Raw genomic sequence first — 9,505 nt, forward strand, 5'->3', positions numbered from 1 at the left:
CAAATTGGAAAGGAAGGAGTGAAACTGTCACTGTTTGCAGATGACACGATACTATACATAGAAAATCCTAAAGATGCCACCAGAAAGCTACTAGAGCTCATCAATGAATTTGGTAACGTTGCAGGGTACAAACTTAATATATAGAAATCTGTTCCATTTCTATACACTAACAAGGAAATATCAGAAAGAGAAATTAAGGAAACAATCCCATTTATTACCATCACATCAAAAAGAATAAAATACCTAGGAATAAACCTACCCAAGGAAGCAAAAGACCTGTACTCTGAAAACTATAAGACACTGATGAAAGAAAATGAAGAAAACACAGATGCAAAGATATACCATGTTCTTGGATTGGAAGAATCAATACTGTTAAAATGACAATACTAGCCAAGGTAATCTACAGATTCAATGTAATCTCTATCAAAATACCAAGGGCATTTTTCACAGAACTAGAATAAATAATTTTAAAATTTGTATGGAAACACAAAAGACACCGAATAGCTAAAACAATTTTGAAAAAGAAGGTCAGAGCTGGAGGAATCACGCTGACTTCAGACTATACTACAAGCCTACAGTAATCAAAACAGTATGGTACTGGCACAAAAACAGACCCATAGATAAATGGAACTGGATAGAGAGCCCAGAAATAAACTCACACACTTATGGTCAATTAATCTATGACAAAGGAGGCAAGAATATACAATAAAGAAAAGACATTCTCGTCAATAAGTGGTGCTGGGAAAACTGGACAGCTACATGTAAAAGAATGAAATAAGAACATTCTCTAACACCACATACAAAAACAAACTCAAAATGGGTTAAAGACCTAAATGTAAGACCAGATACTATAAAACTACTAAAGCAGAGGTCCCCAACCCCTGGTGTGCGGCCTGCTACTGGTCCATGGCCTGTTAGGAACCGGGCCACACAGCAGGAGGTGAGCGGCGGGTGAGCGAGTGAAGCTTCATCTGCCATTCCCCATCGCTTGCATTACTGCCTGAACCATCCCCCCCACCCCAATGGACAAAATGTCTTCCATGAAACCAGTCCCTGGTACCAAAAAGGCTGGGTGGGGACCACTGTCCTAGAGGAAAACACAGGTAGAACACTGTATGACATAAACTGCAGCAATATTTTTATTTTGGATCCATCTACTAAGTAAAGGAAATAAAAGCAAAAATAAACAAATGGGACCTAATTAAATTTAAAAGCTTTTGCACAGCAAAGGAAACCATCCACAAAGTGAAAAGACAACCTACTGAATGGGAGAAAATATGTGAAAAGGATATAACCAATACGGGATTAATATCCAACATACATAAACAGCTCATACAACTCAACATCAAAACAAATAAACAACCCAATTAAAAAATGGGCAACGTGTGCCACAACTACTGAGCTTGTGCTCTAGAGCCTGTGAGCCACAACTACTGAGCCTGTGTGCCGTAACTACTGAAGCCCGTGCGCCTAGAGTACGTGCTCCGCAACAAAGAGAAGCCACTGCAATGAGAAGCCCGTGCACCGCAATGAAGAGTAGCCCCCGCTCGTCGCAACTAGAGGAAGCCTGCACGCAGCAATGAAGACTCAACACAGCCAAAAATAAATAAATAAATAAATTTTTTTTTTTTTAAAAAGGGGCAAAAGAACTGAATAGACATTTTTCCAAAGAGGAAATGCAGATGGCCAAGAGGCACATGAAAAGATGCTTAACATCACTAATCATCAGAGAAATGCAAATCAAAACCATAATGAGATATCACTTCACACCTGTCAGAATGGCTGTCATCAAAAAGAACACAAATAACAAATGTTGGTGAGGATGCAGAGAAAAGGGAACACTCATACACTGTTGGCGGGAGTGCAAATTGGTGCAGCCAATTTCCATCTGTGGAAAACAGTATGGAAGTTTCTCAAAAAACTAAAAGTAGGGCTTCCCTGGTGGCGCAGTGGTTGCGCATCCGCCTGCCAATGCAGGGGAACCGGGTTCGCGCCCTGGTCTGGGAGGATCCCACATGCCGCGGAGCGGCTGGGCCCATGAGCCATGGCCGCTGGGCCTGCGCGTTCGGAGCCTGTGCCCCGCAACGGGAGGGGCCACAACAGAGGGAGGCCCGCATACCAAAAAAAAACAAAACAAAACAAAACAAAACTAAAAGTAGAACTATCATATGGCCTGGCAATTCTACTCCTGGGTATATATCCAAAAAAAACCAAAAACACTAATTCGAAAAGATACATACACACGGATGTTCATAGCAGCATTATTTACAATTGCCAAGATATGGAAGCAACCTAAGTGTCCATCAACAGATGAATGGATAAAGATGTGGTATATATACCTACAGTGGAACATTACTCAGCCATAAAAAAGAATAAAATAATGCCACTTGCAGCAACACAGAGTGAGCCACAACTACTGAGCCCGCGTGCCACAACCACTGAAGCCTGTGTGCCTAGAGCCCATGCTCCGCAACAAGAGAAGCCACCACAATGAGAAGCCCGCGCACTGCAACGAAGAGTAGCCCCCGCTCTCAGCAACTAGAGAAAGCCTGCGTGCAGCAACGAAGACCCAACACAGACAAAAATAAATAAATAAATAAATTTAAAAAAATCTTAATTTCAGAAAATATTTTTAAAAAACAGATGAATGAATAAAGAAGATGTGGTATATATATATTCCATCTATCTATATATATATATTCTATATATACATAGAATACTACTCAGCCATAAAGAAGAATGAAATTTTGCCATTTGCAGCAACACGGATGGACTTGGAAGGCATTATGCTTAGTGAAATACGTCAGACAAAGACAAATACACTGTATAATATCACTTACATATGGAATCTAAAAAATACAACTAGTGAATATAGCAAAAAAGGAGTAGACTCACAGAGAACAAACTAGTGATTGCCAGTAAGGGGAGGGGGGCAATATAAGGATGGGGGAGTGGGAGGTACAAACTATTGGGTGTAAGATAGGCTACAAGGATGTACTGTACAACACGGGGCATATAGCCAATATTTTGTAATAACTGTAAATGAAGTGTAACCTTTAAAATTCTATAAAAAATAAATTTTTTTTTAAATTAAACTTTTGCATTTCAAAAGACACTGCTACAAAATGCAAAGCAAGTTATATACTGGGAAAAAATATTTGCAAAACGCATATCTGATAAAAGGACCTGTATTGACAATACTAAATAAGAAAACATGTTTTTAAATGGGTAAAATATTCAAATAAATACTTCACCAAAAAAGAACAACAAATGGCAGACATGGACATGAAATGATGTTCAACATCAACAGTCATTAGGAAAATGTTGGGACTTCCCTGGTGGCACAGTGGTTAAGACTCTGTGCGCCCAATGCAGGGGGCCTGGGTTCGATCCCTGGCCAGGGAACTAGGTCCCGCATGCATGCCGCAACTAACAGTTCACATGCCGCAACTAAGGAGCCAGCATGCCGCAACTAAGTAGCCGGCACGCTGCAACTAAGGAGCCCGTGAGTTGCAACTAAGGAGCCCATGTGCTGCAACTAAGGAGCTGGCAAGCAGCCACTAAGGAGCCTGCCTGCCACAACTAAGACTGGGCACAACCAAATAAATGAATTTTTAAAAAAATAGTTATTAGGAAAGTGCAAATTAAAACCACAATGAGATACTACTAAATGCTTATTAGAATGGCTAAAACTAAAAAGACTGATAACACCAAGTACTGGTGAGGATATAGAGTAACCAGAACACTTATGCATTGCTGGTGGGAATGCCAAATAGTAAAGCAACTTTGGAAAACAGTTTGCCAGTTTCTTATGTTAAGAAAACATATGGTCCAGCAATTCCACTCCTAAGTACTTACTCAAGAGAAAAGAAAGCATGTCCACATAAAGACTTGTACTTGAATATTCAGAGAAGCTTTATTTATAACAGACAAAAAATGGAAACAACTCAAATGTCCATCCACTAGTAAATAAACTTGGTATATAACCTTATAAGTAAATGCTACTCAGCAATAAAGAGGAATTAAATTACTGATACATGCAACAACATAAATTGCAAAAGCTTTATCTTAAATAAGAAACAGACAGAAAAGGCTATATATTCTATGAGTCTATTTACATGAAGTTCTAGAAAAGGCAAAAACTACACTGAGAGAAAGCAGACCAGTGGCTGCCAATGGCTCAGGATAGAGGAGGCAATTGATTCCAAAGAGTCATGAAGAAGCTTTCTGGAGTAATGGAAATATTTTATACCATGATTGTGGTGGGAGTTATACAACAGTATACATTTGTCAAAATTCACCATTTAAAATGGGTGAATTGGGCTTCCCTGGTGGTGCAGTGGTTGAGAGTCCGCCTGCCAATGCAGGGGACACGGGTTCGTGCCCCGGTCCGGGAAGATCCCACATGCCGCAGAGCGGCTGGGCCCGTGAGCCATGGCTGCTGAGCCTGCGTGTCCGGAGCCTGTACTATGCAACGGGAGAGGCCACAACAGTGAGAGGCCCGCGTACCGAAAAAAAAAAAAAAAAAAAAAAGCGTGAATTTTATTGCACCGTGTGGTACCTACATTCAGCAGTTTATTCTGCTGGGAGTTCAAAGGACAATGCTAATATACATGCAGTATCTGGCATCATTGTTTTTCTTGGCTTTGTGCATGTTAAACCTGGTATTTTTACTGATACAGTATTCCTATAGTTTCTCATACTGTTCAGTTTGACATACTCTTCAATAGGAACTGATGCTTCTCTTTTTCTAGGGTGTCTAAAATTCAGAACCAGGCTGATTCATCTCCTCCAACCCTAAACATGGTCCTAAAATAAACTGCTTGAGAAAACTGGATCCCAAAGATTACATGTGGGGAATTTTTGAAGTGTGTCCGTATTTCATTAGAGAGCAAAGAAGCCCAACTGAAAGAATTGTGGCAAGACTGACTGACATGATAACTGTGGATTGGGCAAAAATTCTTCTTGAAAGTACTATCTTGAAGAGTATGACTCAAACACTAGGTTATGGAATAACCTAGAGACTAAAGGTTAATGCTCTGTAAGTTGAGAACCGGTGTTGTATATAATAGACAAATTGCTTATCAAAGAGTTTTTAAATTTTAAGTAGAAAATATAAAGAGGGCTTTACAAATTGGTAAGAAAGTGAGTCAACAGTGCCCAAAGGAGAGCCCCAGTAACTGGGTCATTGGGAGCTGCTAGGAGAGTGGCCCGTGGGGAGAGGCCGATCCCCTTCCTATGACCTGGATGCTCTTCTCTCCAGATCCCAGACCTGGCTTCAAGCACCATCCACCTGCCCGAGAACCCACCCTGGTCTACTCTGTAACTCCTTTAAATTGTGTGCTCACTTTCCTTAGTGAGCCTAGCGATGAGAGGAAAAAAATGAATTCTTTCTCTGGGAGAATCAGGGAGACATGTATAATAATAGGCACTAAAAATCTTTATGGAATGGGAGACTGAGGACATAACTATAGCAGAAAGGTCAGTGACAATTGACAAGTGACAAGGAAATACTTAGTTAGGGAAAACGAAATCACTGCCTTCTAGACCAGGGCAGGGTTTATCTGCTTCATCTGTTCCTAAATCAACATGTTAATCCTGGGGGGGGATCATAAGAAATACTTGTAGACAAAACTTTAAAAACATGTAACAAAGCAAGAGTAAAAAGAAGATAAATCTGGTGTGACTTTTCATTTACTGTTAGCAGAGTTAAGAGAATGATCACATTTAAGTATTGTGTGGACTAGAAATTTACCCAAGAGTAAAAATAAGATAAATCTGGGTGCGACTTTTCACTTACTGTTAGCAGAGTTAAGAGAATGATCACATTTAAGTATTGTGTGGACTAGAAATTTACCCTGGCATCATGCATTGACATTTTTTTGGTCATTTTAACATAGCTTACTTATGTAGAACAATTTTAGCAGTATATCTTCAGTCACAGGTAAGACTGTAGGTGGTGAGATCGTAGACAAGCAGTTACCTAAATTTAGTGTTTACATTTTTGATGTTTTTCACTTACTGGATTTTTATTAATATGCTGAATAGTTGATCTACTTGACCAGTCATTGGATTAAAAAGTTGCTCTTTTGGGTTTCATTGCCTTGATGTTTGAGTGTAATCTAACATTTTCATAAAGTGTTTATTTTGCATGACCTTAACAAATGTTTTAACCCATTAAAAAAGAAAGCAGGATGTTGTTGACACTGTATGTTGAAATGTTAACATTTTAGTAGTTACAGTGTTTATCAGTCTGCAGTATTGTGTAATTAGTAATTATTTCAGGGGCGATACTTTGTTCCTTTTCACGTGAGTAGATGCAGTATAATATCACTGTATACTGTATCACTGTATTCTTTAGATTTAGAAAACAATACAAAAGTTGCATGCTAGGGCTTCCCTGGTGGTGCAGTGGTTGAGAGTCCACCTGCTGATGCAGGGGACACGGGTTCGTGCCCCAGTCCGGGAGGATCCCACATGCCACAGAGTGGCTGGGCCTGTGAGCCATGGCCGCTGAGCCTGCGCGTCCAGAGCCTGTGCTCTGCAACAGGAGAGGCCACAACAGTGAAGAGGCCCGCATACCGCAAAAAAAAAAAAATTTTGCCTATGTTACACATTAAAAAAAAAAAAAAAACTTTACCCTTTTTCTTTTCTTTTTTTCCTTTTTTGGCTGCACCACATGGCATGTGGGATCTTAGTTCCCTGACCAGGGATTGAACCCGCGGTCCCTGCAGTGGAAGCACGGAGTCTTAACCACTGGACCACCAGGGAAGTCCCCAAACTTAACACTTTTTGTAGAGGATCCCACATGCCACAGAGTGGCTGGGCCTGTGAGCCATGGCCGCTGAGCCTGCGCGTCCAGAGCCTGTGCTCTGCAACAGGAGAGGCCACAACAGTGAAGAGGCCCGCATACCGCAAAAAAAAAAAAATTTTGCCTATGTTACACATTAAAAAAAAAAAAAAAACTTTACCCTTTTTCTTTTCTTTTTTTCCTTTTTTGGCTGCACCACATGGCATGTGGGATCTTAGTTCCCTGACCAGGGATTGAACCCGCGGCCCCTGCAGTGGAAGCACGGAGTCTTAACCACTGGACCACCAGGGAAGTCCCCAAACTTAACACTTTTTGTAGGAAAAAAACCAGTGTATTTTCACATAAAGTATACCTCCTTCGAACTGAATTTAAAACAAGAATTTACAACCTCCCCTTCAAGGCCACTGCCCTAAACCTGCTCTACTTCCTATATTCATCCTCTCTGCCATTCCAGCCATCTCATTGTCACTACTCCTCTTCTCCCTCTAACAATCAACAAATCTCAGCAATCCTACCTCAGAATACCCCTCCTTTCTCTTTCTCTGCCACTGAGATCAGACCCTCATTTTATCTTGTTAAAACTGTCTTCCTGACATAAGTTTATCTGCACTTTAGCACATCTAACGTAATGCAGCCACAGTCGTCCTTCTAAAAATTAAATCTGGAGAGTTTCCACTTCCACTAAGGGCAGAGTTGCTCCTAATAGAACAACCATTTCTGCAGATAAAAAACTATAGATTTGGGCTTCCCTGGTGGCGCAGTGGTTGAGAATCTGCCTACCAATGAAGGGCACACGGGTTTGAGCCCTGGTCTGGGAAGACCTCACATGCCGCGGAGCAACTAGGCCTGTGAACCACAACTACTGAGCCTGCGCATCTGGAGCCTGTGCTCCGCAATGAGAGGCCGCGATAGTGAGAGGCCCGCGCACCGCAATGAAGAGTGGCCCCCACTTGCCGCAACTAGAGAAAGCCCTCGCACACAACTAAGACCCAACACAGCTAAAAATAAATTCATTAATTAATTAATTTTAAAAAATCTAGTGGTTCTCAAAGTGTGGTCCTGGACCAGCACCTGGGAATCATAAATTCTTTTTTTTTTTTTTTTTTTTGGTGGTACGCGGGCCTCTCACTGTTGTGGCCTCTCCCGTTGCGGAGCACAGGCTCTGGATGCGCAGGCTCGGTGGCCATGGTTCACGGGCCTAGCCGCTCCGCGGCATGTGGGATCTTCCCGGACCGGGGTACAAACCCGTGTCCCCTGCATCGGCAGGCGGACTCTCAACCACTGCACCACCAGGGAAGCCCAGGAATCATAAATTCTTAAAACAACAACAACAACAAACTATAGATTCTACACAAAATGTAAAAAAACACCTATCTAAAGATACTAAAGCACAAACAAAAACCCAGAGAAGATCTGACAATTGGAAGAAGTGAATACCACTATTGTTTCCTGTTTTTTTAATGGCTATTCATCATTCATCTAAGGACAAACCCCAGACAGCTCTGTGCTGATGACTAAAATTGAGATAGAAGCCTTGCAGCCTTACCAGCTCAAGAGCCAAAGGACAAAACTGGGAGCTACCATAACAGCTAGAAAATGAGGGAGAAATCCCCAAAAGATAAAAGCCACAAATGAGGAATCCCCAATTCTGCATATAAATCTATCTAAATCTCTGGATGATCCCCGAACCACACATGCACAGAAGAGACTCCAAGGAACCCATCTACAGATAAATGGACTCAACAGAGACCACAGCTGCTGCCCACCAAACATGTATGTATGATGTTTAAGCCCAACCAAGGAAATAGCCTGATAAAACAAATTAAAAAAACAAACAAACCACAAGATTTAATGGAGGAATACAACAGAATCCAGAGTCTCTACAATGTATTACTCACAATATTCAGGATTCAACCCTAAATTACCAATTTACAAAGAAACAGGAAAAGCAGGGTCTGCAAACTATGGTTTGTAGATCAAACCCAGACTGCTATCTATTCTTGTAAATAAAGTTTTATTGGAACACAGCCATGCTCATTTTGCTTACTTACTGTCTATGGCTGCTTTCATGCTACAACAGCAGAGTTGAGTAGCTGTGACAGAGACTATGTGGTCTGCAAAGCCTCAAATATTTGCTATATGGCTGTTAATCCCTTCCCTCCACCCTGAGCCACTGGCAACTGATCTGCTCTCTCTCACTATAGTTTTGTCTCTTCTAGAACTTCACGTAAATAGAATCATACAGTGCACACCTTTTGCGTCTAGTTTCTTATTTAGAATAATGCTTTTGATTCTGACTCCTGGTCAAGAAAAAAGGCAATCAATAGAAAGGACTCCAAGGAGACCAAGATGTTGGAATTAGCAGGTAAAGATTTAAGGCATCTATTTTAACTATGCAAAAGAACATAAAGGAAAAAAATATGCTCACAAGGAGTGAACAGATAAGAACTCTTCATGGAGAAATAGAAACTGTAAAAAAGACTAAACTGAAATGAAAGAACTGAAAAATACAATACTGGAAATATAAAATTCAATGCATGGGCTTAATAGACTGGAAATGATATAATAAAAAGTAAACTTGAAGACACATCAAGAGATATTATCCAATATGCTGAACAGCGTAAAAAAGAATTGGAGGGCTTCCCTGGTGGCACAGTGGTTAAGAATCCGCCTGCCAATGCAGGGGACACAGGT

The 9,505-nt window shown here is 40.9% G+C and overlaps 1 protein-coding gene and 1 non-coding gene across 4 annotated transcripts in view; one reads left to right on the top strand and one right to left on the bottom strand.

Annotated features, from left to right (window-relative positions):
• Positions 1 to 9,505, bottom strand: part of RNF214 (ring finger protein 214) — a 65,061-nt gene that overhangs the window by 27,777 nt on the left and 27,779 nt on the right. The gene's annotated exons all lie outside the window — the stretch shown is intronic.
• LOC112066913 (small nucleolar RNA SNORA8) lies at positions 4,547 to 4,684 on the top strand. Its single transcript, XR_002892970.1, has one exon. It is a non-coding gene; the product is annotated as a small nucleolar RNA SNORA8 (small nucleolar RNA).

This window comes from Physeter macrocephalus, chromosome 16 (assembly GCF_002837175.3).
Source record: "Physeter macrocephalus isolate SW-GA chromosome 16, ASM283717v5, whole genome shotgun sequence".
Lineage (NCBI taxonomy): Eukaryota > Metazoa > Chordata > Mammalia > Artiodactyla > Physeteridae > Physeter > Physeter macrocephalus.